This window comes from Cuculus canorus, chromosome 3 (assembly GCF_017976375.1).
Source record: "Cuculus canorus isolate bCucCan1 chromosome 3, bCucCan1.pri, whole genome shotgun sequence".
Taxonomy (NCBI): domain Eukaryota; kingdom Metazoa; phylum Chordata; class Aves; order Cuculiformes; family Cuculidae; genus Cuculus; species Cuculus canorus.
The window spans coordinates 88,214,702-88,242,585 of NC_071403.1; the positions used below are offsets into that span (position 1 = coordinate 88,214,702).

At 45.2% G+C, this 27,884-nt stretch overlaps 1 protein-coding gene across 15 annotated transcripts in view; it reads right to left on the reverse strand.

The window, feature by feature from the left end:
- SLC8A1 (solute carrier family 8 member A1) overlaps positions 1-25,046 on the reverse strand; it is a 151,450-nt gene extending 126,404 nt beyond the window's left edge. For 4 of the 15 annotated variants that reach the window (XM_054062183.1, XM_054062181.1, XM_054062178.1 and 1 more), the window contains exon 1: positions 24,625-25,037. The gene's annotated coding sequence lies outside the window, so the exon portion shown is untranslated. Of the gene's footprint in view, positions 1-8,308; positions 8,460-8,643; positions 8,797-24,624 lie in introns of those variants that run through there. The other 11 variants (XM_054062179.1, XM_054062174.1, XM_054062177.1 and 8 more) reach the window with 6 other exon arrangements.
- Positions 25,047-27,884: the final 2,838 nt, after the last annotated feature.

Here is a 27,884-nt window from a genome sequence, read left to right on the forward strand (position 1 = left end):
TTTTTGGTTTTGTTTTTTTTTTTTTTTTTAATATGTAGGCTTATAAAAATTTACAGTGGGCATAAAATATTACTCAGCTGCATGGTTCTTCACTCTCTCATTCTAAAGCACAGAAGTTTCAACAGAAAACTCAAGAGCATCCACCTGCACTCGTTCAGTTAATTTTCTCCCTGTGGCAAGTCATATCCTTGCACATGTACAATTATTCAGAGCAATCAGGCATTGTGAAATCCCCTTGGCAAGAAGAGGAAACAGATGGTTCTAGAGAAAATATTGTGCTTTGGGTCACTAATTTAGGTCATAAAGAATAGGACACTTTGGACCAACTCTACATTCCCAGAGAGATTCAAGCACTGGAAGTCTCAGACTGAAAAAAGACAGCCACTAAATCATATTAATACGTCACCTGAACTTCATCTGCCATGTTCTTCCCTTTCAAACATTCTAATATAAATTGGAGTTTGTTTTTTGTTTGTGATTTTTTTTTGTTTTTTTGTTTTTTTTTTAATCAAGTGCCATATTACGTTTAACAGGAGGAAAATGCAGCGCTACAGACTAGGGGAAGAATGGCTGGAGAGCTGCACGGAAGAGAAGGACCTGGGGGTGCTGGTTGACAGCCGACTGAACATGAGCCAGCAGTGTGCCCAGGTGGCCAAGAAGGCCAATGGCATCTTGGCTTGTATCAGAAATGGGGTCACCAGCAGGTCCAGGGAGGTGATTCTCCCTCTGTACTCGGGACTGGTGAGACCGCACCTTGAATACTGTGTTCAGTTCTGGACCCCTCACCACAAGAAGGATGTTGAGGCTTTGGAGCGTGTCCAGAGAAGAGCAACAAAGCTGCTGAGGGGGCTGGAGAACAAGTCTTACAAGGAGCGGCTGAGAGAGCTGGGGTTGTTTAGCCTGGAGAAGAGGAGGCTGAGGGGAGACCTTATTACTCTCTACAACTACCTGAAAGGAGGTTGTGGAGAGGAGGGAGCTGGCCTCTTCTCCCTAGTGACAGAGGACAGGACAAGAGGGAATGGCCTGAAGCTCCGTCAGGGGAGGTTCAGGTTGGATATCAGAAAAAAATTCTTCACAGTAAGAGTCATTGGCTACTGGAACAGGCTGCCCAGGGAGGTGGTCGAGTCACCTTCCCTGGAGGTGTTTAAGGAACGGGTGGATGAAGTGCTTAGGGACATGGTTTAGGGAGTGTTAGGAATGGTTGGACTCGATGATCCAATGGGTCCTTTCCAACCTTGTGATTCTGTGATTCTGTGAAAAGAGGCTTAGAGGCTTGCATCTGAGCAATCCATTTTGCAATCCATTTTTCCAGCCTTCCCATCCAGCTCTCCATGTACAGGCAACATTTGTCCCTCAGATGGCAGGAGGTAAGAAACACTGAGCTTTTCTAGAGAGTTCAGATGGGCGGGGAAAGGCTGGAGCTTTGGAATTAAAACCCATGAGCCTTGGCAACGGGCCAGGACTCTTCTTTGAGCAGCAGTAGCATCCCCAAATTCTATGTTGGACTTTCTCCAGTATTTTGTGGTGCAGTAATCAAGTAAGATTCACATATCCACAACAGCTTTCTTACTTGAACCAATTCACAATGAATGTTACTAACACCAGTCTCAGGAACCATGGAGGGCTAGAAAGTGCTTTGCCAGAGCATGCTGGTTACACACACACAATCAGAGCGTCACACTCAAAATATCTCTGAGAAGCAGCTGCTATAAAATCAGCAACAATTCTTTATTTGTACAATAAAAAAAAAAACCAGCTTGCCCCTCGCTCTGCATTTGCATAGGGTCTTAGCCCATGGTCAGCACACTGCTGCAGACGCAGTAGTAGGAATATTCCCAGACAAATAATTCATATTATTCTGTAACAAGAAGCAAGGCTACCAGAATGCCAGCCCTCCCTCCAAACCCAACTATGATAGCTTTTCATTAAAGTGTCTCAATTGCATTTCCCATCATGGCCATCAACAATAAAAGCAAATGCGGTAGCTGATCACCGCATGCCAGGCTAGCAGTCCCAACAAACCTTGCCTGCCACGGTGCTTGTGGTCACAACCTTCTCCTCCAACATCTTTTGGTCAGATTTCTCATGGCAGCACCAAGCAGAGGAACAAGCTGCTCTCAGGCTTGGTGCTGGCCACACATGTGTGGTGAAGAGCCCCAAACTACCACCTCAGGTCAGCACAACCCTGGCCATAAGCACTACCCCATGCCCAGGGTACCCTGAGCCCTCTTCACCAGCAAGGGAGCAGAACAAGTCCTGGAGCCCCATCGAACTGCTGCCTGGGATTTCAGGTAGAGCTGGAGCTAACCAGGAGAGGCAGACCCCAACTTGAGCGCTCCTGAAATCACAGCTGTGCTCTTCCCTTTGTGGACAAGCTCCCCCAGGGCACTAGCAGTTGGATTTGCACAGTCACGGAGGAAAGCCTGCAAGAGGCTGCATGGTTCCTTTGAGCTAAGCTCAGTTCAGATGCAGCTCCCAGCCAAGGCATGTTGATCCCATCCTTATTCTATCCCTTGATGTTGTAAAACACCAGGAGGGCAGTTGTTACCTACAGGGGAGGTAGGAGGGTTGCAGAGATATGTACCTCCCTGTTGGATGTGAGAGCTCTTAGCTTTACAGACTGGTAGGAGAGTGCTCCTAATACCAGCTCGTGCTCCAGCCCCCTCTCCCCCAGCTCAGGAGCTGCCATATGAGGAGGAAACAGCCTTGTAGACTCCACTCCGATTTTTCCCTGGCAGCCATGCTCCTCCAGGCTGGCTGGCTACTGCATGCAAAGTGAGCGTGAAAGGTGCTACGCATTTCACAACTTTTCTTTTGCAGCAGCCTCCCAGAAGTCCCCAAAGTCCCCATTTGGGCACTTTGCCCTTAAAGTATCCACTGTTAGACCATTCCTGTTATTTTCCTACCTTTGTATCACACACAGGTTTATGACCATGGGCAACAAGCTGGTAGCACTATTCAGACCACTGAAAAAACACAGACACCCCAGCCACTTTTATTACAGAAGGAGGACCCAGCAAGGAAGGAAATGGATGGGGCTCACAAGGAATGAGTGGCCACAGAGTGAGAAAGAGACTTTCCATAGGGATTTTTTTCCCCAGAATTTGACAGAAAACACTTTGCAACACAGAGCAGCTGTAACATAACAGTGTTCACACCATTACAGCCACCACCACAGCATCCATAGTGCCTACCCCACTGGGACAACAGCTTCATAATAAACATCATTACTATGAATTTTCTGCCAATGTGTATAGGAGAGGGTGTCCCCACAGCAATGTCACTGGTTATAGGAGATAGGAGCAGCACCCCACAGGGTGACTGGTTGCTTGCAGGGGTCAGTGGGATGTTTGCTTTTCATATGACAGTGGCTGCTTTCCAACAGCCATGGGGACACAACCACACCAGGAGCATGCAACAACACTCCAGCGACTCCCACCCAGCCCCTCCTGATCCCACAGTCAGAGCTAGACAGCAGGGAGATTTCCCTAGTGAGAATGCACTGCTGCAGGGAGACAGGAAAGGCAGCTAAAAAAAACCCCTCTGCTGGTGTCAGGGGCAGAAGAAAGATGCTCTCTCTCTTTAGCCAGACAGGTCACAACTTTTGACAAAGAAGCAGCTAGTAGCCTGCAAGCTAGAGAAACAAAGTCTCAAAGCAAGCTGGCTCCCCTGCCACATCCCAGTGCCCCTGATGAAAAACAGCAACCCCCTAAAAAAGACCCCAAGTGAGAGGACATGCTCTCCTAAGCCACAAGTGCCAACCGCCATCCCATCAAAAAATGCCATTTTCAAGTTATGTGCCCTATGCAACTACCCCAAGGTCAGATCTGAAGTCTCCAAGTCACAGCACCCCTCTCCCAGTTCCTCTTGGAGGACAGCAGCAGTTAAGAGTTTACTACAAGCAATAACCAATCCTCCCTGGGGGAAATGCTGCGCACCTCACCTCCATGTGTGGGTTTCATACTCCCACCCCATCTCCAGTGGGCTAGCAAACCTCTATCTCCTGCTGACCCTTCGTGGCCATGCTGAAGCCGGTATACCTGTGCCTCACTGACAGTAGCAGTCTGCTTCACAGCAGGGCAGCTCAAGCAAAATCTGTACTGGGAAAAGACATGACTGTTGGGAAAAAAGGTCTTAAATTATCTGGTCTCTGACCATCACTCAGTAAATCAGTCAAGAGCCTAGGTCCAGCTTCCTACAGCCAAGGGACACAAAAAAACGCTAACAGCCTTGCAAGATACAGGGTGCTTGGAGACTGTACATCCAGACTCTCAGAGGAAAGCCACTATGTCCAAACACTGTGTTGCCACCCAGGGCTGCACAATGTGACAGCACTTTAAATACAGCTTGGAAAACCCTTGGCTCGCAGCCCTGCTCCAACTCTGCCCAGCTCCTTCTCCCTTCCACCAATCTCTGCCACACCAAAACAAGCACAGCCTGTTGGCATCCTTTGCCCATGTCCCTCCAGATCTCCACATCAGGAAAATGATTTCCAGACCATCAGCATCCTGATCACATTAGTACAAAAAAATCAAACCCTTTCCAAATATAGTCAGCAGCACAAGGCCTCCATGAAGCCAGTCAAGTAAAATACACATCAGGCCACCCTGATTTCTGTAAAGGACATTAGAAAGTGAGAACAATTATCAATCTGCAACTGATTTTTCCAAGTATCCTATCTCTTCAATGAAGCATTCAATCTCCTCCCACAATCTCCACAGCAACTTTCCAAAATAAATAGATATATAGAGAAAATAAAACAACTCCAATAGAAAACTTCAGCCAGACTCTATGAATTTGGGAGCAGCTTGTAGAGACTAGGCTTGGAACTGCCTGTCAGGAAGATCCCAGCCTTGCTTTTTAACTCATGGAGACCAAGTGGCAAATCGTCCGTTTGCTCATGATTCAAGATCTCAGCAAGGAAAATGCCAGGAAATTAGAAGAGAGCAATTCTATATTCGTCTTGGGGTTGTATCTTTTTTTTTTTTATTTTTTTTCCCTGTATCTCCCCTGCTACTCACTGCAGTCTCCAAACCATTTCTCTTTCCTTTACCAAGCAGCATCAGCCTCTTCCCCATCACTCCTCCTGGGCTGCTAATGCCCTGCTGTACCTGTGGATCTCCCTCGCTGATTTAGGCATGGTGCTACCTGCAGGGTCTCAGCAAGCTGGCTTTGTTGCAGCCTTGCCAACAGATTCCCTCTTAGATCTCAGGGCAGCCCTTCACCTCCCTGTGCTCTATGTCTCCCTCTGTAAAATGAGAAGAGCAACCCCTCTGAGTGTTGGGAGAATAAAATACTGCTAATAAGACTGAGGCTTCTAGCAGCCTGGGGAGAAACATCTGCCTAGAGATGCCCCATAGAGGCCCGGAGAGAGGAAGTAGCAAGCCTGTTGCTTTCCTCTCTGTCTGCCTGGATACGCTCTTACCCTCTGGGCCCGTTTTTGAACTGGGTGTGTAGCAAGATGCTCTGCTGCACTCTGCGGGAGGAAGGAGCAGAAAGCTTCATGGGAGCAGAGACAAATCCCCAGTTCTCTGCTCCCTGCACCCATCCAGAGACAAAGAGGTGGGAGATGTACCTGGGAACATGTGTGTGGAAAGTCTGAGGTGAATGCAGGTTGTGGAACCAGGCAATTGGACATGGTTCTAGGCAGGAGCTGGGCAGGTTAGTTTGGGCACCATGGCATGCTCCATCCATCAGCTAGGTGCCTAGCCCTGGCTAGCAAAGCGTGGTACCACCTCCCAGGACAGTCACCATCCAGAGGTACAGCTCTTCATATCACTGACACTAAAGGGAGCTGAATGCTAATGCCAAACATATGCCCAGTTTTTAGACCACCAGAATCTCAGGAAAAGGAGTCTTAGCCCAGGTGTATGCCAAGCTTTGGTTGCATATCTCAAAAGCGGGACCAACCAGCCCTTCTTTCATTCCCAGTCTGTCCTGACTTCTCTGTCTCCCCAGGAGTATTTTGCAGCAGCGAATTTCACTTCTATTTGTAGCCAGATTTCCTTAGGAAGCCAGAAATGAAAATCATAGTTTCCACGTCTGTCTGTCTGTTCACATCCCCCTCCCTTCCAATTTCAGCTAAATCACCAGAGGGATAGAGATTGCAAAGAAAGCCAAGTTCCTATAAGCTTCCTGAAAATAGCTGGAAGGATATCACTCACACCCTTGGAAAGGGAAAGATAGGTCCGTGAGCTCAGCCCATATTGGATGCCAGAGTACCAATGACACAATACCCTGAGCACCCTGTAGCGGACCTCGATGCAGCCAGGATTTGCTCAGCTGTAGGGACCTACATCCATGAGCTGGCAGCCCACTGAGACCATGGCACCTTGAGCTTGAACAGAGTTCCATGTTGTTCACTGTACCAGTCACAAGGAGAGCCAGTATAGCATGCCATTTGTGTTGTCTATGACCCACCTGTTTGTTGGTTGTCCAGTGATGCCTGTACCTCGGGGAACACTGGGCTTTATTACAGGATTTGAGTTTCATTAGGATGCTGGAAAATAGCATCTTTTCCCCAGTAAGCCAACAGGACACTATGCCCCTAAAAACTCAGCAGAAAACTGAATTCTGTTCTACATGCAATGCTAGAAAATTGGAATCCTGACAACTGTGAGCAGATCAGGACACTACCAAAGGTCCAAAGAGGAAAAAACAGGTAAAGAAATGTCTGTTTCTGTTTGGCATCATGCAAGGTGCTGTGGAGGACTTCCAAAAGCAAGGACATGAGCTAAGTTCATGCTGCACCACATACAGCAGTGGCAGGAGAGCATTCTAGGTGTGAAGTTTCATCAGCTTAAACTGTGTTACTCGGTGTTTGGTATTTAGGGATGCTAGGCATAAAGAGTACATCCAATCTCTTCAAATGTCTTGAACACAAACCCTGGTATAGAACAATCTCTGAGCAAACACAGCTCCCCAGCACTGGCTTAGGAGTTTTCATGCCTCCAGAAAAACAGAGCTGGTCGGATTTAAGAGGAGTCAGGTGATGCATAAATTTTTCTGGGGAAACAGTGGTGGGGGTTCATGGCTTAGCTGGCAGGTTATGGCTCCAGAAATGCTAGATTATTTTCCTACTGGGGCTAAATGCCTCTGCTGGAAAGGAGGAAAGCTGCTATTGAAGAACCATTCAGAAAGAAAACGGGAGGAATAAACATTTACCAGATGCACCCAAGGGGAACACAAAAGCCTTTCTTTGGTGATGTCCACTTCCCCACCCAAAAGCCATGCTGCACAGCTCTTTTTTCACGGTCACCATGATCACATCAATATGCAAGAGTCCCAGCTTCCCTTTTCTAAATAAAAGTGCACCTTTTCTCTTTGTGGTGATGAGAATAAGCACCTGAATGCCTAGGCAGGTGTAAGGAGAGTGCAGACAACCCCAGCCTCTCTCAGCCCCCATTTCCATTGCCTGACTTGTGGATTTCCAACATCTGGGACCGAAGGAACAGCTTCCTCTGAAATGCAAGCAAAGAGGAGTCCTGAAATCAAACACCCGCACCCACATGCCTGTGACCTTGTGGTTTTACTACAGCTTTCCTTTTTAGCCTCCAGTTCTCCCTAGTGCTTGCTCCATTTTCTACAATATTTTGTCAGTTTGCTTTCATCCTGGAGACAGAGCGAGTGTGGGGTTGCTTAGCATGGCTCAGTGGAGAGGGAAGCAACAAGGCTACGATTAAAGAATTACACTTGAGATGATGGAAGAGCCCCAGCCATGCTGCCACCAAGACAAAGCCTACGTGATGAGCACCGCTTAATACTGGCCTTCAATAACACACGCCGATCGAGACGAAAACGGGTATTTCGTTGTGGTTGCAGGTGCCTCCGACCGCTCACCTGGGAAACCGCTTCAAGGCAGAAATCGCCGTGCCGGAGGAAGAGCAACCCTGCCCGGGGACACGAGCCCCGCGCTGGGGGGAGGATGACCCCAAGCCCCCGGGCGGCAGTTTGCTCCAGCGCCCCCCCCACCCCCCGGCCCCACAGGCACGGCGATGCGCGATGCCGCTGGCGAGAGGGAGGCGAGCCGTGCCGCAGCCGCGCCTCCCGTCGCGACATGTCGCGATTGGCCGAGGGGGGGGAGGGGTCGAGCCCCATCGCCTGCCTAAGGATGCAGCGGCTGGCTTGCTGAAAACATTCCCGGAGCAAGGGGGAGCATCCTGCACTCGCCTCCCTACCGGCTCCCTCACGGCTCCAGGCCCCCCATCCCGCCTCCCCATCCTCCGCCGGTACCGGGGACCCCGGCGTGGAAATCAGCCGCGCCGGGCAGGACTGGGGCCGGGCCGGGGCCAGTAGGTCGCGGTCCTACCTGGCGAGGGGCAGGAGCGGGCAGCGCCGGGGCGGCTCAGCAGCGGCGGGGCATCGTGGTGGGGCGGGCGGCGGAGCCCCGGTGCGCGGCTGCGGCGCGGCGGCGGGCGGGAGAAGGGAGGGAGAGATGGATGGATGGATGGATGGATGGATGGATGGATGGATGGATGGATGGAGGGAGGGAGGGAGGGAGGGAGTGTGCGCGCACACACACACACGCGCGCGCACACACACACACACACGCGCGCACACACACGGAGCCTGGGGATGCGCTCAGCCCGTCCCCGTCGCAGGGAGACTCCCCTCCCTCCGCGGCGCGGGCAGCGAGAAACCCACCGTCCTTGCTCCGCGGTGGCAGCTTCAGCCCACCTCCTGCTGCTGCTGGAAATATTTTCCGATTTCCTCCTCGAAACAAGGGGCTTTGAAAGGCAGGGCTGGTTGCGGACCCACCCCCCGGAGCCCCGCCTGCCTTGCGTGGGGCAGCCCTCAGCGCTGCCCTGCTTGACTCTCGCCCTGCCCGCTGGGGTCGCTCGCAACCCCGGAGCCGGGCAGGGCGAGCCTGGCGCTCTTCGCACCCTGCGGGAAGGGACGGCGAGAAGGGGAGGGGTGCTGGTGCAAGAAGTGTCTTGCCGTCCCTCATTGCGCCTCACTGTGTTGCCTGTGGCTGCTATCGGGAGGCAGGAGCCCAGGAGCATCCCAAGGGGCCCTGGATTGAGTTTCGCTCCCCTGTCACTTCACCGATGTTTTGGTGTTTTCAAAGGACGGCAGAAGCCATAGGGTGATAAAAAGATATAACTTCCTAGATAATCATCTGGTTATGTCCAGCTCAGGTCCTGAACCTGCAGAGCCTCCTGTTCCCTCAGGAGGATTGCGGAGGTCCTCCAGGAAGCCAGCAGTCTGCCACAGAAGAACTTACTGCACCTCTGACTGGCCCAAGTTCACCATGTCTGAATGACTCCTCCACCCTTTGCTGGCTCCAGTAAGGAGCAGATGAACCCATTGTCCCACCCTCCAGGCAAAGATCTGTGGCTTTAGGGACTTATGATAGGACTGAAGTTAATAACTTACACACTGGTACCTGCAAGTACCCAGTAACCTTGAGTAGCCCTCTACACCCTGATTTTCAGGTGCAACAAGATCCATGGAGGAGTAGAGCTGTTATTCTAGCTCCTGCACCCTCTTACACTGTCTCCCTCTTAGTTTTTGGCTGTGCCTGTAATTTTTTGTCACCACTGGCAACACAGCAAGACAGAATTTTACCTTTGGATTTCATTTGTGCTTTTCTTCTTTCCCTTTTTTTTTTTTTTTTTTTTTTACGGTTTTTTGCATTGCCACATCCTTCGGCAGAGACAGAAGACTACATTTTTCTCTGTTCAAGGTGAGGTGTAAGACAGGGCAACTGTCACAAAACTCCTTTTGTAATGTCACTTTGTGATGAACTGACCAACCAACAAAACCTGCTACTTCTCATTAGCTGCTGCTGTGATATTTAGTTTTTTTGTCTCACTTTAAAAGCATATTGCCCTACACATAGGATGAAAGTGCATTTCCAAATAAGAATTTAGTTTAAGAAAATGAAACGTGCATTTATGTCCAGTAGCCAGCTGTTGATTGTCTGTCTCAGCTTTTTTGATTTAAAACTCTCCAGAGGAAGGGTGAAGTTCCATTTGGCCATGTGTGATACTTCAATGGGACTCAATTCTCCCAGCAGGGCCACTGGTGTAAACGGCACAACTGAACTTGTACAGCAGTCATAGAGCTGTGCTCTGGTCAGGACCTGAGCAGAGCATTGGATGTATATCAGTTGCCGTCTGGTCTCGCTGTGGCTGCAGGAAGCAAGGTGCTGCACAAGCTGGCATGGCAAAGGGATACTGTGAGCAGAAAAAATTGGCATGGTTGCAGCAAACACAATCCTTGCTGTTGCTTTTTCACCCTGCACACTGAAATCTAATCATTGCAACAGTAAGCAGGTGAACTCAGAATTTAATTAGCTGTCAGCCATGAAGGTCTCCCTGAAGCCCTTGTTTTCCCTCAGTTGCTGACCTACTTCCAGCTCTTTCACTGAATATGGTACACAATTCCTCTGGAGCACCAGAATATTAACTCTGCTAATGGAGATCCATTGGTGATCCACCCTCTGAGGATACAGGCCCATTCCCAGTTCCTCCCAGCCCACCTCGCCATTGCAGCTTGCAGTGCATGTTCCTGTCTCCCAGTGCTTCTTCTGAGACCCTTACAATGGTTGATTCAGCTGAGGATTTTTGTGACATTTGAGGGGAGCTGAAAAAAAGCCAAGAGTTAACAGTGTTTGTGGTGATACTCATAAGTCATGCAAATGAAACCTTTTGTCTGCCACTGAAATGGCATTATCCCACCCTGTATCTGAGAGCTGCTTTCATCTGCTTGAAAAGTGACTGGTTAGGAGAGATATGAGGCTGGGAAGCGGGGAGATGCCCCCCCCGCTCTGCAATCCCTCATACATCACTGTCCAGGCACATTCAGACCCTTCATCTGTCACAGTCTTGGAGAGTAAAGCTGGAGTTCGGCCATGAAAGAAGAGTGAAAGTGAGGGAGTAGGGTAGACAGCTGGCCCAAATGAGGAGAGGAGCTTTTGCATTATAGGGCTGCTTCACCCTGAAGTGGCTATGGTTCACACTGCTTTTTCTCAACCAAGCTAGCTGAGATGGTAGCTGTAACAGAGTAGACCTCTGCAAGAGCTGTGAAATCTGCTGGACAAGACGAGCAAATGTTCCTGTGTTCTGCCTGCTACTCAAGGCAAATGCAACAAGACTGCTCATGTCCTGACACAGCAAGTTTGTCACGGAGTGGGCACATCCGTGCTTCAACACAATTGCAGCCTGGACGGTGCTAGGAGAGGCAGTGTTTTGCTCCCACTGCCTTTCCTTCTCTGTCTCTCTTTGCAGTCATGCAAACACCTACCATTGCAAAACATGCTTAGTAATTAGTACTCTCAACAATTATGAAGGATTCTCATGCCAATGCTAACGAATGGGTTCATTTATCAGTCATTCAGATACACCCACAGTTCTCTCTGACAGGAGCCTGCATCTGTCTGCAGTTGCTGGAGGTTTCCAGCTATTGTCCACATATACAAAGTAGAAAACGATTCCCTCCCCGCAGAGAATGGATATAGTGGGCTGGGGAGTTTTGAGCACAGAACAGAATGGTGCAGGTCAATTCTCTGCTCAATGCTTTGTGAAAATGCATCTGAGCTCCTGTATATTTTAGAGGAGGTGGACATAAACCCTCAGATATTTCTTGCTTGAAAACATCTTGTGTTATATTCCCTGTAAAAAACTGAAATGGTAAGGGCAAGACAGTCTTCGGGTCAGGACAATGCATTCTCACCTCAAAGCAGCTGTCCCACACCTTTTCTTGGCCTTTTCTGGAACATCTCTTCATTGGATGCTTTGTTCTCAGCTTTTCAAGTTTCAGATAATGCTGGAAGATAACAAGTGAGTCCTCATTGATTAGCTATCTCTGGTTGTGGTGTTCTTGAGTCCCTCAGGAGATGCCAAATGGATTCCTGCTGGAGCAGATGAGATGTCACCTCTGGCTTGCCGTCTATTTTTCCTTTGCTCCTCACTGCAGCAGACTTGAGCATGTGCCCACTGAAACCTCTCTGGCTCTCTTCTGCATGTTGTAGCAGAGACCTGGAGATCCTTGAGAGTGGCATTTCCAAAAAGATGCTCAGAACATTAGTTACCAGCAATTTGAGCATTCTCTTTTCACTGTCACCTTCAAAATTTGCCTTTGCTGGTAGCGAGAGTAATTCAGGCATTTAGAAAATGCGGCAGATAGAGTGGACACATCTCTTTGCAGGAAGGACAATTTTTGTGTGCTGGGCATCATACACTTCCTATTTGAGCTCTCCATGCAGTGCCTCCTCAGCTGTTTCTGAGTAGCTGGTGTGGTCTGAATCTTTATGATCCCAAGAAGGTCTGAGCGCATGACAGTCATCCATCAGCCAGCTAGAGGTCTTGGATGCGGGAGGTATCTTCTACCTCTGGCAAACTGAGAGCAAAGACTATACCCTCGAGAGAAGCAGTGTTCAATGGATATTTTGGCATGCTTGTGAAAATTTGCAGCCTATGGTTTGCTCTAAATGCAATGCTTTGGAAGCATGCAGAGGTAACTGGAGAAACCATGCTTGTGCAAGCTTTGAGTCTTCCCTCAAGTACTTGCTCTATGCTATGTTTTATGCAGGTTTTAAACAAACAAATCAGAACACTGACTGATAAGATAGCATCTTTACACAGTTTGGAAGAGAGTTTTCCAGGAAGTTTTCAGTTTGACTGGCCAAATTTTTGCAGCATAGTGCTTGCTCAAGTGTCAGACACAAAAGAGTATTGTTACTGGAAACTTGCTGCCATGTGGAGGTTGAAAGTAGAACTGGTTATAGGGACTGGAAATGAACTAGGGAGCTGGAAATGGGGAGACTGCATATATTTTGCAAAACACCTAGTCTACAAAACAGTCACACATTCTTCAAATTCTGCTTCCAGAATCTCAGTTTTATTTTTGAAAAACCTGCTTTCTGGTCATCAGGGCTATACAGAAAATATCAATATATATGCAGAACGACTTTAGTGACTGGGCCTAATGTAAAAGTATGTACAGGGTGAAAACTGTCTCCTTAATCTTCTCTTCTTCTCAAAAGAGTGTAAACTCAAAAGCTGCCATTTGTCTCAACAGCAGTGCGTGCTAATACTAGCATCTCATTACTGTTCCCTATTCACAGGGAAAAAAGAGTTCCTAGCCTGAGCTCCCAACTGGAAATGACAAGCTAGATGTCCCCTGCTGAACTGCCTGTCCCTTACCATCTTTTTACCCACAAAAATAAATAAATAAATAAATAAATAAATAAATAAATAAAGCAGCTTTGTTTTGCTGTTACAAAACTGCAGAATACAGGAACTAAAAATGCAGATGCAAGGCCAACTGCAACCAAGCAAGCAGTAGCACTCTCCATATGAAGCTCCAGCTAGGCTGCCTGAGCCTGGCAAAATTTGGTTGAGCAAAAATAAAAAACTCCTCCCCAAATCCTGGAATTAAAAAAGAACAAATGTTGTGTTCTCGGATTTGCCTTCTGCTTTTGAAACCTAGAGGTGTGATGTTTTCCAATTTACTTGGTAACCAGAAGTGAGTTTAAAAAATAAAAAAGATGAAATGGTGGCGTCGTAACCACATGACTACAGAGCTGCAAGTTTATTAAAAGACAGAAGTGCAAATACATGAAAATGTGGCAAGATCTGGGAGCTGTGTCCTGCAAACTGAGGACTGCAATGCTTCCTCAGCAGCTCTGGTATTGCATGAGGCCATATCCCTCATTTGATTTGTATGCAAGATTCGTATTTTCCCCAGTGGGCAATGCAGGATGAATGGATGTTGTGCATGACTCTGGATACAGTCCCTGGTTGTGAAGATAATATAGCTCCTTGTATACCTGTTTTCCAGCCCTGAGTGAGGCAGGATATTCCAGGAAAACAAACTTTTTTTATTAAAAGTGAAAAGTGAATGACCTCAGAGATATAAAGCCCCTTATTTATATTTTATTTCTATATTCCAGGTCAAGAAAGCTGCTGGAATACCCTTTGCAAACCCAAGCCCATTAGGCAAGAGGATGTGAAATGACTTCTCCTAAGGGAAACTTGTCTTAACTAATCTGTGCTATCCTTGCAGGGTGGTCAGAAATGTTTTGCCTCTTGCTGCTTTGACTTTACCCAACCTCTCCCTCAGCTCTGGCTTGTTTCACCTCAAGTGGCTTTGCCTGAATAGGTGTCCCTCCAGCACTTATCAGCCTGCCAGAGATTAGCCCCCGAGTCCCAGGGATAGAGCAGAGCCGAGGAACATGCTGTCCACGTGCTATCAGCATGCAGCTTTCAGGTTTTTGGGCCACTGCTATCTGCGTGCATCTTCAGGTTTTGGCCACAGGATGCATAGGACTGGGAAATTCTGTGCCTTCAGTTTTCCCCAAAGGCACGTTGGAGAAGATATGTGCCCTCACTCCTGGCTGACTCCTTCCCTGGAAAAGCTGAGGCGGCCAGTGCAGTTTCTTACCCCAGTACACTTCTTTTCCACAGCTTAGACTGAGTTCAATGGACAGGCATCCCCACTGGTGCACACACATATCCTTGTATTTTGGCACAGTTTGCTTTATTTTGCACTTCTGAAGATGAATAGACCAAAAATATGTCTTCTCTATGCTGCATGCTGAAGCCTAGCTTTGAGGCAGTAACCAATGTTCTATGTCCTAAACATAGTTAATTGAAGCCCGCATGTAAAGAGAGCCTTAACAAAAAGGAGGAGAAACACAAGAAAACAATATTTAACTCTGGCTTACCCAATGGTTATGGGTTTTGGGTTTTTGTTGGGGGGTGGGTGGGGGGCATGTGTGTGAGAAATGAAACTACACTGTTCATGAGACGGATTCTCCTTTTAAATTTTGCATACAGTCATGTGCCAATCTGTCCTCCTCCATGGAATTTTAAATGCAGCCTGTTCAAAAAGCTGCTCTGAGCTGAATAGTTTTTTTTATGGCTTTCTGGATTGTGATGATGCTTTAAAGTGATTGAAGATGCTCCTTTGCCACCTGCCTTGTGGATGAGAAATCCCCAAGTCTCTTATAAAGTCTTCCGATTTTATGGGAAACTGTCCCCAGCTTCTGGCAAAAGTTTTGGATTCTGAGGTCTGTGTTTCTACAAGCAGGATGAGACATGAATGTGTGTATGTGTACGGGGGGTGCATGTGTGCAGATATTTCCTAATGCAGATTGTGCAAGCTCTTACTTCTGCTCTGTGTTTCTGCTCTATTCAGATAATTCATCATCTTCTGCAAGTGCTCACATCTCTTTAGCAGGTGAGACAATTTCCCTGAGTGTAGCTGTCAGCCCAGGAAAGCAGGATACTTTGGCGTTTATGTGTGTAGGCTGGAGATCAGGGAGAGAGTGCAGGGCCCTAGCATTCCTTGGCTCAGCTGCGCCTCCTGCTCTAGTGGTGCAGACAGCGCAGTGGCAGGTGGGAGAGAATGGCGGAAAATGGAAAGGCATGACTGTATTGGAAGAGAGCAGAGATCTGACAGTAGAAGCAGTTCGCTGATGTTTAGCCATCTGTGTGTTTAATAAACTGATGCCTTAGCAGGGCTGATGGGAATTTAGGCCTTCCTCCTTCATTCAGCTTCCCTTCCATGTGCACCTTAGTCACTAGGAAAGTTTCTGGGCCCCTGCACCTCAAGACACCAGTGTGATATTTTGGTATTTGTGCCAGGGCTGTTACTTGGCATTTTATTTTGCCATCGACAGCCTCCAGAGTTAATAGCTATAGAGGCATCAGGGCAAGCAACAGCTGCCGAGCTACCAATGGGAAGAAATAAGAGAAGTAAAAGAAGAAATTATTCAAGAGGAAGCATTGCAGGAATGCAGATTGTCAGATTAAGAGAAGACATATCCTTGCAAATCTGAAATAATAGATGTTTCCCACTCCTACTGTCCCATGAGCTAAAGAAGTCAGGATGTAAACTACAGGCAAGGAGATTGAAGATTGACACAGAAAAGCTTTTCTATAGCCATGAGAGTAATGGTACAGGCAGCTGGATTGTCTGCAGAGAGGGAGAATTGTATGTCATGGAAAGGTTTTAAGATGAGGATGAGCAACGCTCTGTTGAGTTTCAGATCAGGTGTAGGTGACTTAGTTTTCAACATCATTTCATCAGGAAGATGTATCTGAGATACGAACAATCAGCGAGACTTTCAGCACATCATAAAAAGAAAACCACCTCTTACGATTAGAAGGGTGAAGGAAAAGAATAACGCCTTTAAGCGGCTTGTAGAAAACAGAGCGCTGAAATTAGGCCACAGACTAGAGCAAATCCTAGGCAGCAATCTCCATAAAAGGTCATGCAAACTGGGAAGCAGACCTTGGTTTTTGGGCTGGCAGCCAATTTCCCAAGTGGATGAGCCAATTTAGCCAGGAGGAACAGTGGGGAAGAGTACTTGTTGCTGCTCCAAAGCCCATGGTATACCCCAGCTGGGTTTTGTCCTGTTGAGTTTGTTTCCAGACTCATAGCCATTTAACTGGCCTAGCAACATCTTCCGTCTAATTTTTCATACTCAGCCATAGGAACCTTGACATTTACCCAAATATTCTCAGGAGCCATGGTGGTCCCTTTCACTGCCCCTGCTGGGAGCCTGTCCCACTGTCAACTGCAAGTTAATGGTATGCAGATAAATGGCCTCTGCCTGAGCAAACTACAACGCTACAGAGACAATTGCACAAGGGCACATGTAAGTATTCCTCATAGCAAAGACAAAATAATCTTCATGTTAACCCTGACCTATGGCTAAATAAGATACAACATGAAGTAAGGGTATAAGGAGCTCATCAGAACCTGCAAATCATAACAAAAGGAGTAAGGTGTATGCAGTGACCATTCCTGACCAGTATTTACACCAACTAGATAGCAGCATGAAAGGAGGTATAAAGAAAACATGCATATAACTAAAGCAGGGTACTAGCTTAATTGCTGGACTGTGGTAGAAATACAAGGGCAACCATATCATGAGTACTAAATAAGTGTATAAAGTCAGGAAAACCGGGGGCCAGCAGGGTAAAGTAAATGACAGGTGTGTGGCTTGCACTGAGAGGAGGAGTGTTGCCAAAGAAGCAGAACCTGTGAAGAATAAAAGTGGCAAATGCAGAATATAAGGTAAATTAAGGGAATGCTCAGTACTGATTGTGGACTGTGGTCAGTCCATGTGCTTAATTATGCCAGTTTGAAGCAGGACAATAAACCCACTGTTTCCACCTTTCGTGTGTCAGGTAGGACTTGGTGTGCTTTGGGATTAATGAGAGGCTGCGACTAGTAAGGAAACCCTTAGGAGTGTCTCATCTAACCCCATTTCCCTTCTGGACAACCCTGATTCTGTCTTTCAGGTCCCTCCTTTTTCCCTTACTGACTTACAGAGCATCTTAAGTGTAGACATTGGCACTGTAGGAGTTCAATAGCTGAGGACTAATACAGGGAATCATGTGGCAAATGAGCTACACATACCCGTGGTTGTTACCTGAGGTCAATCCAGGCCACACACATCTGCCATGTTCAGCACACCCCCTGTCTCTTCAAATAGCCTGACTCAATGCAGTGCCTTACTGCAGATGGTTTTTGGGGGAAAGAACAAGCTAAAGTGAAGTCTCTGCACAAGCTCACAGCACAAAAGAAAGGGCATACGTCAATAAAAATCCACTCCAATGACAAGAAATGAAGTTGCAACTCAGGATGAAGGCAGGGATTTGTACTGGCAAAACATCAGCTTTATTAAGGTCAGAATCTTCAAACTTGCCTTGTTCTGTAATTTTTTGTAGGCTGATACGTGAAGACAAATTTCAAGATAGTCAGATTGTCTGTTTCAAAGAGAAGAATGTTTAAAATTGGGTATGTTTTTATCAACAGGGACAGAAAATGTCTAGAAAACATGAGCAGTGGCACAGCTTGATATGCTTACAAACTATCCTATTTGTAGCATTCTTCTAGCTATGTGCATCAAAGCATGATTAAATATAGTATGCATGGTTATTTTAAGATAAGAACATTGAAATTAAGGGTCAAAGGCCAAAAGTTTTCTAGTACATTATTCATGCAGGTACAACTTCAGGCATTTTTAGCACATTAAGGCACACACAAAGGCACATGCACACCTAGACAGGCTTGCTCCAGCCTCTAAAATGCAAGGGCTGTCACTGAATTATGGATCCCTTTACGTGAGTTTTTAGTGATATATGTTGGAGAGTCTCTAGTGTCTACAAATAATTTTTCTGAATTACTCATGTGTTTTCCTGTGGTTAAGACCAACAACTGGTAGCCAAACAGACAAATCTTTGCCCACAAAGTGGATTTTCACTAGCAGGCAGTACAAAGTTTTCTCATCTCCAATAAGAAAGCACACATTGTTCCCTTCCGCAGGATCACAGATATCCTCATATGCAATCACAGCAGAGAACCTTCAACCTCTTTTCTCTAGGTTAAGTTGGAGACATGTCACACTCAGGGGAAGGATGAAGTTGTCAGCAAGGCTCTGAAATGCCCTAAGTGTTGATTACTCTTGTTCTCAGAAATTCACTTCAGATCAAATCAACTTAATCCAAAAGACAAATCTCTCAGTTATTGAGAAGATGCTTCTTGGAGCATCTATTTTCCATAACCAGTGGCAAAAAGTATTTCAAAACAAGATAAACTTTTTAATGCATTTATTTTCCAAGCTGTGCTTTGATCTAGGCCCAATACAGAACATGGCAGGAACACAAGTGCAGGACACCACACAAGACTCCACTGTGGCGCTGGAGCTCATTGTGTTAAATCTTTGAGTAATGTGGCCAGAGAGTAGAACCCTGCACAACTGCATATCTCTCTTTTTGCATTATTTTGCCTATGAATTAATACTACTAAGGAGATATGGAAAACCTGCTGCAAGGTTTCTGCGAAGATTTGGCTCATCAGCAACTTGGAAAAACACACAAGGGAGGTAAATGCTAGAAGTTAGACCTGTATTAGCTCCTCCTCAGGATATAGCTTTTGTTCTGCTCCGGATTATTGGTATATCATGTGGCTTACATCTGAAACGTGTCACAGCAGGCAGCAGAACAGCAATAATCATCACTATTCTGGACAGTCCTGAACTGGGCATTTATCTTGGACAGGAGGTGCTTTCACAACATTGCTTCAAATAGCTAGGCTCTGAAAAGCAGGCTAAGTCTGAGAGGTCATCTTCAAATAATAGTTGGCAGACCAAAGTGACTTAACATTGAACATGGTTTAAAGGACAACAAGTTACACCAGAGTAAAACAAACATTAGTCTCTCACATCCGGTGTTATTGTTAGCAACTTATTTGACTGTGTGTATCTTTCAGCAGTGACAATGACTCACTAATAACAGGGTAATACCATGGATCACTAACATGTTTTAGTCGATGGACACAGGAAAGGCTTACTTTCACTGTGTACATGTTGGCAGTCTCAACATGCTAGCAGCAAATTCAAATGTTTATTGCTGCATGTAGGGCAGAAGCACAAGATCTCTGCTTGGAGCCTTTCTGTAAACCAAAAAGATAACATGGGTTTTTTCTAGTATCATGCTTGCCAAACTACTGCAAAAACAGTGAGCTGATAATTAGAAAGTAGATGTCACCTTGATTTTGCTTCCTTGTTCCAGTGTGCAGATATGGCAATTGCTGATGCTGGTAATCAGCATGAGACGGGGCTGTTTCAAAGAGATGCATTCACTGTTGCCACACTAAAGCCTAAACCTTGATTGCTACTTTTGGAAATAGGCATCAAAACAAGCTGATTTGGAAGAGTGAAGAGGTCATAGGGCAAGAGATAAGACGTGTCCATCAAGTCCTTGTCTCCTGTAGAAAGCGTGAGCTGCCTTGGGTGGACAAGTATGTCCCATCATCTGTTTCAGGACTTTTCAGGCTTCTGCGTGAGACTGACACGCTGAAACCCTTCCCAAATCACTGTGGGCCAAGCCCAACCTCCACTAAGCTCATGCTCTGTCCCTTACTTCCTAATGCTTGTTGAACATTACTGATAAAACTCAACATCTCAGTGAGATCTCCCTGTAGCCTGGGAGACCCAGCTGCCTGAGGAGCATTTTTGGGTAGATTGTACCAAAAGGTACCAGCCCATCTCCCAGTGGGTTAGGGGCTGTACAGGTAGCCCAGGATGGCAGCATGCTATTTGTATCCTCGTACATTATTGTCCAGACAGTCTGCAAGGACCCATCTAGCAGACAAAAAGACTGCAGCCTTCTTCCCCTCTCCTCTCATCTCCTCTCTCTCAGGCCTCTGGGAAAAGGCTCAGCTAGAGAGATCACAAACCGAAACCTGCATTTTATGTTAGCAATATCAAGAGTTCAGCTTTCCAAGAATTTGGGAAAGATCTTAAGAACAAACAACCCGAACTCAGGAGGAAGTTCAGTATTAAATATAAAAGAAGATGTTGAAGTATGGAAATAATAAAATAATTTCAGCTTTGCCCTGCAGTGACCCCATGCAATAAAGATACATTTATGATTAGATCACAGTGACGGTTGGAGCTCTAGATAAGAATAAACTGAGTCCTGAAGACCTCCAGATTTATTGTATTGCTGCTATATTTCTCCCCATGCATTACCAGAATAATACTGAGTTTTTTAAAGGAACAACTCCAAAATGAATGGCAACTCAAAAATTGCCTGCTTTACCTGTACATTGGCAGAAAACACCACCACTGCTTAAAGCGCTCATGTTTTTGCCTCTACCCATAGCAGCACGGATGAGCAGATGGTGGGTCTGAAGAGTGAGGGTCATGGCTGGAATCCATCTGAAGCACACTGGAACAGCAAGAGATCTCTGCAGCTATGTCCCAAGCCAGCCTGCTGGCATATCTTGCTGATGATAGTTTAGGGAAAACATCCTGGGCGCCTCTAAAACTGAGCTTTTTTAGCTTAGGGGAATGCAACTCTGAATTCAGATTATTTTTCCTACATTTGTAAAGAGGTTTTCTCCACTTGCTGAATGACTTGTCTGCAAACCCCAGCACTGGGATTCCTCTCATATGACCTTAATTCAGCAATATCATGGTTCAGTTTGCTAGTGAGATGCTGAGTACCTGAAAACTTAGTATAATCCAGAGCTACTTTGTAAAAGCCAGGCTTCAGCTTGACATTGAGGGCAATTTGTATAATGGGATGGAAATTTAGGAGTAGTTTTTGTCTGTATATGACAAAAAAAGACAGCTGTGTTAGACCAGTTGAGGCCATTGAGGGTTATTTACTCTCCATGCTGTGCAGTCAGCTATTACACACAAAATTTTTATAAAGAAGAAAAAATCTGTGAAGCTGGATGGCTCAGAGTTTATCACAGAGAAACAAAAATGGCAGTGTAGTTTCTCTAAAACATAGGTTATTTTCACTTCCCAACTGAAGTTCTGCTTATTCAAAAGAATTATGGCCATGTCTGCATGGAAGATGCTGGACATATTTGTGCTGCTACGCATGAGATTGCAAACATCACCATGGTACATGTTGCAGTATTTACCTGGAATGTCTGCAGCCTGCAAACACAAACGTTTCCTAAAATGCCATTCCTTCTAGAAAACTGGCTGTCTTTGTGAGTCCTGTAGTGAAATTCTCCCATTGTTCCTTACCCGGAAGGAGGAGAAACAAGATGATGCTTTGAGAGCAAGAAAACCAGAGAAGACAGCTGCCCATTTTCAGATTTATGTTTCTTTGTATATCATATTCTTCTGTCCTCTATTCCTTGGACAAACCAGATTTGAATTGGTAAATGGATCTGCAGCTTTCTAGGCTGAGAACAGGCAGAACCATCACATAAAGCCGATTTCTTTAGAACACAGGCAATAAAATATATTTGTTCAGAGAAGTGGACAAATTTGTCAATGTGTCCTCAGAATCTGCTGCAGCCTTCTGACTTTAACAAGAGAAAAGGCAGAGATGGTGTCCAAACTCCATCCTTCAGGAATCATCATAAAATTATTTAAGTTGTCTGAAGGAGGAGAACATACAGTGGGCTTACTTCAAGACAGAGCCAGTTTGCAAAATCCTCACTGAACAACTTCATGGTGTAGCTGTCCTCTGAGTGTTTGAAGATGCTCTCTTATTGAGTGCACTATAAACTTCAAACATGGCTTTTACTTGTCACAATAAAGTCTAAATTTAGGGGCCAGCTGTAGATATCTGATGCAAAGGCTTTTTTCAGACCTGATGTCTGAAAATGAAGTGTGAAGTTGGGTTTTTTGAAAGCCACTAAGATTTAGGAAGACAAACCACCAGTGCACCTAGAAGTCCTGTGTGCCTTTGGCTCATTGCACAAGATATACAACATATTCTTAATTGCTCCAAGTGCCACCGAGACAAGGACAGCTTTTCACCTCGTCCGTGGCTAGCAAGAACAGGAACTGAGCTCAGCTTTCTCTTGTTGCTCAATTCCTGGGTCTTGTGCTGCCTAGTCTCAGCTCAGCAGCCTCACACTTACTGTCTGACTGTGAGAAAGATCAGAGCCTACCCTTCCCCCCTCCTCCCTGCACTCTGGAAAAGAATGGTGCGTGGGAGGACGTCGTGGCGGATGCTTAGAGACTGCAGCACTCGTAATGACTAGTCACTTATAAAATACATGTTAGTGATACTATCACTAAAGCTTTTTATGACTAAATTCATGTCTAGGGTGTCTGAATGAGATCTAGTCAGCTTTGCACAAGGGACCACACGAACACTAGCAATACCCATGATTAATAAACATAAAATAATAATAATAGCTAGTATACTGATAAAAATATTAAACATTAGTGATAACACAGACTGCTTGAAAGTGCTTTAATGGAGAGAAGGAAGGAGGGGGGCACAAAGGATGCATCATTCACAAGGTCTCTGGGCAGGTCTCTGCCCTGGGGCTGGGAACTGAGCGATGACTCCTGCCATCAAGGCTTTGGCAACTGGGCCACAATGCCCCAGCCTCTGAGCCAAATAAGATAAAAATAAATAAGCCCTAGCTTTTTCCAGCTCCATCCTGACATCCTCTTCCTGACCTGCCCAGCCCAGCTGCTGGGTCACATGGTTCAGGGACCAGGTACATTAGAGAGACTTTGTCTCTGGAGGAAGGGGTGTGCATAGCCTCAAAGAGACAGAAAAAAGGGGAAAAGTTGGGGGAAAGCAACCTATAAGTCAGAACCATATCCCAGAAGCAATGTGAGTAAGTGTGACATGCATAAGTGTTTTTTTCACAACAATAACAGCAAAGAAGTTTATTTGTTAATGATTCAATAGCAATTAAAAAGCTATATATTGATCCCAATTACTTAAAGACTGATTTCTGTGCTAACATTTCTATAGACGGGTAATATATATATTTAAAAGGTACCTGTCAAAAAAATCAAAGTTTGCCTGGCACAGAAGAATTTCAACTGCAAGTTAATTTTCAGTATTTTCTTTTCAGTACATGAGAAGAAACCAGCCAAAGAGAATATTTGTATTTCAGTGAGTATAAAAATTAAGAATATGGGAATATCCATGGAAGTGCTAGCTAAATAAGAGGAAACAAGGGCCATAGGCATCTGCCCTCTCAACCACAGACTCCACTATGGAGTTACAAGCAAACACTTCCATTATGTTCTTCTTGTGTAATGACAAGAGAAAGAATTTTCATTAATGAATGGAAATGTTTATGACATAGGTGGTCTAGTGATTTCCTTTTAAATCATCCTTCATTATATCTCTGGAAATCTCCCACTATTTCAGTCATATTCCTGATGTTATTTTGATTTTTTTCTGTATAATTTCACCTTACCTGCTTTAACTTTTTTTCCAGTCTATTAACCATCTGAAAAATTACAAAGCTTTACCTAGCACTTTGCAGTGGGAGTATGAATGCCATATTATAACACCTGAAAGCACATGAGCTGTTACCCAGATGCCATTCTGCAGCATTTAAAGAAAAATCTCACATTTAACTGTAGCATTGCAAACCAATAAGATTTTAAACCAAGGCTACAGAAAGCGTTTTTTGTTTGCCATCTTTTTAATAAAACACTTCCCTGGAGAATGCCTTTCTGCTTTTTGATAGTGCCCAGTTCACAGAGCTAACACATTACAATGCTAGTTTGAAAAAGAGCTGTTACTTCAGTGCTCTGGAAATACTCACAATAGCACACAGCTGTTTACACTGGGGTCAACTTTCACAACACTGTAATGGCAGTTAAAACTGTACCAAAAATCCTTGCACAGGATGTAATCAACCTCAAATGTACAGAGAAACATTGGGAAACTGCCTTCAAATGCCAAGAAAAACAACAGTAATTTACAACAGGCTCATCCTAATGTCCAGTCAGCTCAACCCAAATGAGATAAGTTTCTAAAAACGAAAGTAAGACAGACCAGAGAAGTAATAACCCTTGACTATTTTTATGAATTTTTCTAGATAGAAATACAGAAAGACTCAGATACTGGAAGCCACCACCGAACCCTCCTGCCCCTCTGTCTGCCAAAGTTCTAACATTAGTCAGCCTATTCACGAGTGATAAAATGCTTGTTTTCCAACATTTTTCTTTTGCCTCTTGCAGACATTTGGAAGGTTTCTGTTCCTCCAGCGGCAAAACTGTTATATGTCATATTTGTTACTCTGAGAGCTTAACCACTATCCAGCTATTAGAGTCATCCCATTGCCCCAGATTTATGGCTTGTCCGTGGATGTCAGTTTAGCTGAATACATAGGTGTTCCCAAGAAATGCTTGAATCACTTTTCACTTACCCCAGCCGAGTCTCAGCGGTTGTGAGTAAAGCAAATGGAAAAAAAGCCCTTGTATGATAGTGTCTCTGAATTTACGAGAAAGAAAGGAGCTGGGGTGCTTGTCCTTTAAGTGTCTCTAAAGATGGTTTGCATAGCTGGATCTCAGCTTATCTGTGCTTTTCTGCTTTTGCTTCCATACATGGATCTGTTCCCAACAGTAACTTCAAGCTGTCGAAAAGAAGCTATCTGGCAGCTTTCAGCTTCATCTGACACATAAATTAGTGAAAATAAATAAATAATGATCTTTTATGTTGGCTCTCTTTTTCCAGTTTTCACCTCAGAACCCATTTTCTTTCTTTCCCCCTTCTCCTTAGAGCAACATTTTGCTCTTTTTTTTCCAAAGTAATTCCTAGGATAGAGCAAATAGAAATGACTAAGACAAATTTATCTTCTTTCCTTTTTTGGCTTACATAATTCTATTCTTAGAAATCTTTCCTTCCTTCCTTCCTTCCTTCCTTCCTTCCTTCCTTTCTTTCTTTCTTTCTTTCTTTCTTTCTTTCTTTCTTTCTTTCTTTCTTTCTTTCTTTCTCTCTCTCCTTTCCTTCCTTCCTTCCTTTCTTTCTTTCTTTCTTTCTTTCTTTCTTTCTTTCTTTCTTTCTTTCTTTCTTTCTTTCTTTCTTTCTTTCTTTCTTTCTCTCTCTCCTTTCCTTCCTTCCTTCCTTCCTTCCTTCCTTCCTTCCTTCCTTCCTTCCTTCCTTCCTTCCTTCCTTCCTTCCTTCCTCTCTTTCCTTTTTCTCTCTTTCTCTCTCTCTCTCTTTCTCTCTTTTCTTTGCTTATAGGTCAGGGGTTTGCATGTTTGCTATTTGGAAGCATGTTAAGGCAATACACATCATGTCTGCAGCAAGGGAAGGTTAAGAGTCAAATTTTTGGCAAGAGAGAGATTGTAGAGGAGCCACATGACTGTCCCAGATTAGCAGCAGTAGCAGGAGTAAAGCATTCCTCTGATATTACAGTAGCCACCATGGGACGTGCCTGAAACACTGAAGAGTGGAAGCTGCAGTTTGGAAGCTCCTTCCATATGTATTTATGAATAAACCACTCCTCGTTCTCCTCCCTACCTTCCATACTTTCTAGGTTTCAGTTTCAGAAAGGCATGATAGAGGACAAAAATGTGCATAAGGTCATATTGTGCCACAGGTCATATAATTGACCTTAACTCTGTCCTTTGTTATCTCTGCTGTGCAAATGGGAATGTTAAGGGCTCCAAGTGAGAGGACAAGACTAAATATATGTCGTTATTATTGCATGTTACAGCAGCAACTAGGAGTAAAGAAGTTATTAGGGATCTAATTGATTGATTCAGACTAGGCTCCCTGGCTGGAAGAAAACCTATGAAAGACCTATTTAGGCACTTAGATCTCTAAGGCTGAATGTAGGTGTCCATACTTAGGCCACTTGCATTGAACATGTCATCTGCAAACTTGGTGGATTTGGTTCATTGCAGGAGAAGGAAATTCCTTGTATTCCTTTGACTGTTTGAGATTTTTCCTAAACATTGGTTGAACGCTTGGCAGAATAAAAGGTTTTTTGAAGGGCTCACCAGCTCCACCTCTACAATAAACGATAAACTGCACTCTTTCATTATTATGTTCTAAAATGTGCAATTACAGATACCACTTCAGATGGCATATTTGAGTCCTGCTGTTTGGCATCTCAGAAATTGGGGGGGATTTTTGTGTACAGGTTGGGATCCTGAGAGGTCTCCAGCATGAACCCAACATCCAGAACAAAGACAGCTGCCCTGGGAGCACAGCCCTGCATCCTAGAGCAAGCAGAAGGCCCATGGAAGTGTGAAATAGGCAGCAAAAGGAATCACAGGCAAAACGGGAGTAAATATGAAGGACCCTCTGGTTCCTAGCATGCCATCCAAATAATTGATGCCTGTCATTTAGGGTGGTGGGAAGCACTGGAGGAGAATAATCCCTTCTGGAAATCTGTCCTTGGGTTTCTAGAGCCTTCCAATAGCAGGAGCCAAGCACATCATTTGAATGGGAATATTTATCGCTGTTGCCTGTCAGACAGGCTTGGTGACTTGGGAGGTATATGCTCCAGTACAAATAAGAACATGATTGAGCAAAGCACTGAAATTCCTGCTTAATTTTAAAAGTTGAATAACACTTCTCTGGGCTTATTAATGTATTTTTTTTTTCTATGCTTTACTAAGTTGTCCAGAAATGAACATAAAGCAACCACAAAGCAGCATAAAGAACAAACAAGATTTGGCACTAACATGTGAATGTATTTGTGTTTCACAGCTCTCTTGGCTTCCATGTATTGCTCATAAGACGTCTTAGGGCTAACTAAAATCGGTAAGGAAAGCAAGAGTCTTGTTTCAATTCATTGCATGTGTCCTCCTTTCCATGAAGGAAAGGTTGAAAATCACAGATCTGTGTAACTGAAGAAAAACATATGTGGCTTTGAGAACAACATGACAATGCTGTACTTAAAGTTTCAGCGATTGCAAGGCCAAGGAGTTCGGCTGTTTTCTGGCTTTGATCTGCCCTTCAGCACAGCCACTGCCTGTCCCCCTCTGGATAAGGGACACCACCCTCTTTGAACTCCGCTCCCTACGCAGACAAGCCAAAGAGCTTCTCATACTTTCTATTGAGTCCTTTTTCAATTGTGCCTGCCGGGAGAGATGAAGTTTGTATCTGGGCATGTGAGCGATAAGGTGAAAGACATTTTTCTAAAACAAAAGAAAAAAGAAGCAACAGTGTTGCCAAGCACTGGGTGGACCACAGGGAGATGGAAATAAAACACCATTGTCTTTAGTGTCTGATGACTTGTCTCCTCCTCCCCAAAACAAGCAGAAGAGAGGGAGAAAGTTCATCTTCGCTGGCGACACTCATGAAGGACATCAGCAGCTCTGGTTGGCATGGTGCCAGACAGATTTGCAGAAGTGCTCAGGACTGCAGGACTGGTGCCTGTGCCAGACCAGCGTGGTCTTTCTTCATATGGTGAGACCTGGTGCCCCTACCATCTATGCTGATCCTCCTTCCGTCTGCCCTGACCTCCTCCCAGAGCTGCACACTCTCCTGAGAAAAATCCTCCACAGATTTTCACTCAGCAACCAGGTACTGCATCTCCAGGATTTTTCTCTGAGAGGTTGTGCTTTTTTTTTTGTGCCTGTAACAGTCAGTGTGGTAGCCTTGGGACAAAACAGGTCTTGGCAGTCTTTCCCATGATGTGCGCTACAGTTTCAGACCACCAAAGAGGTGTTG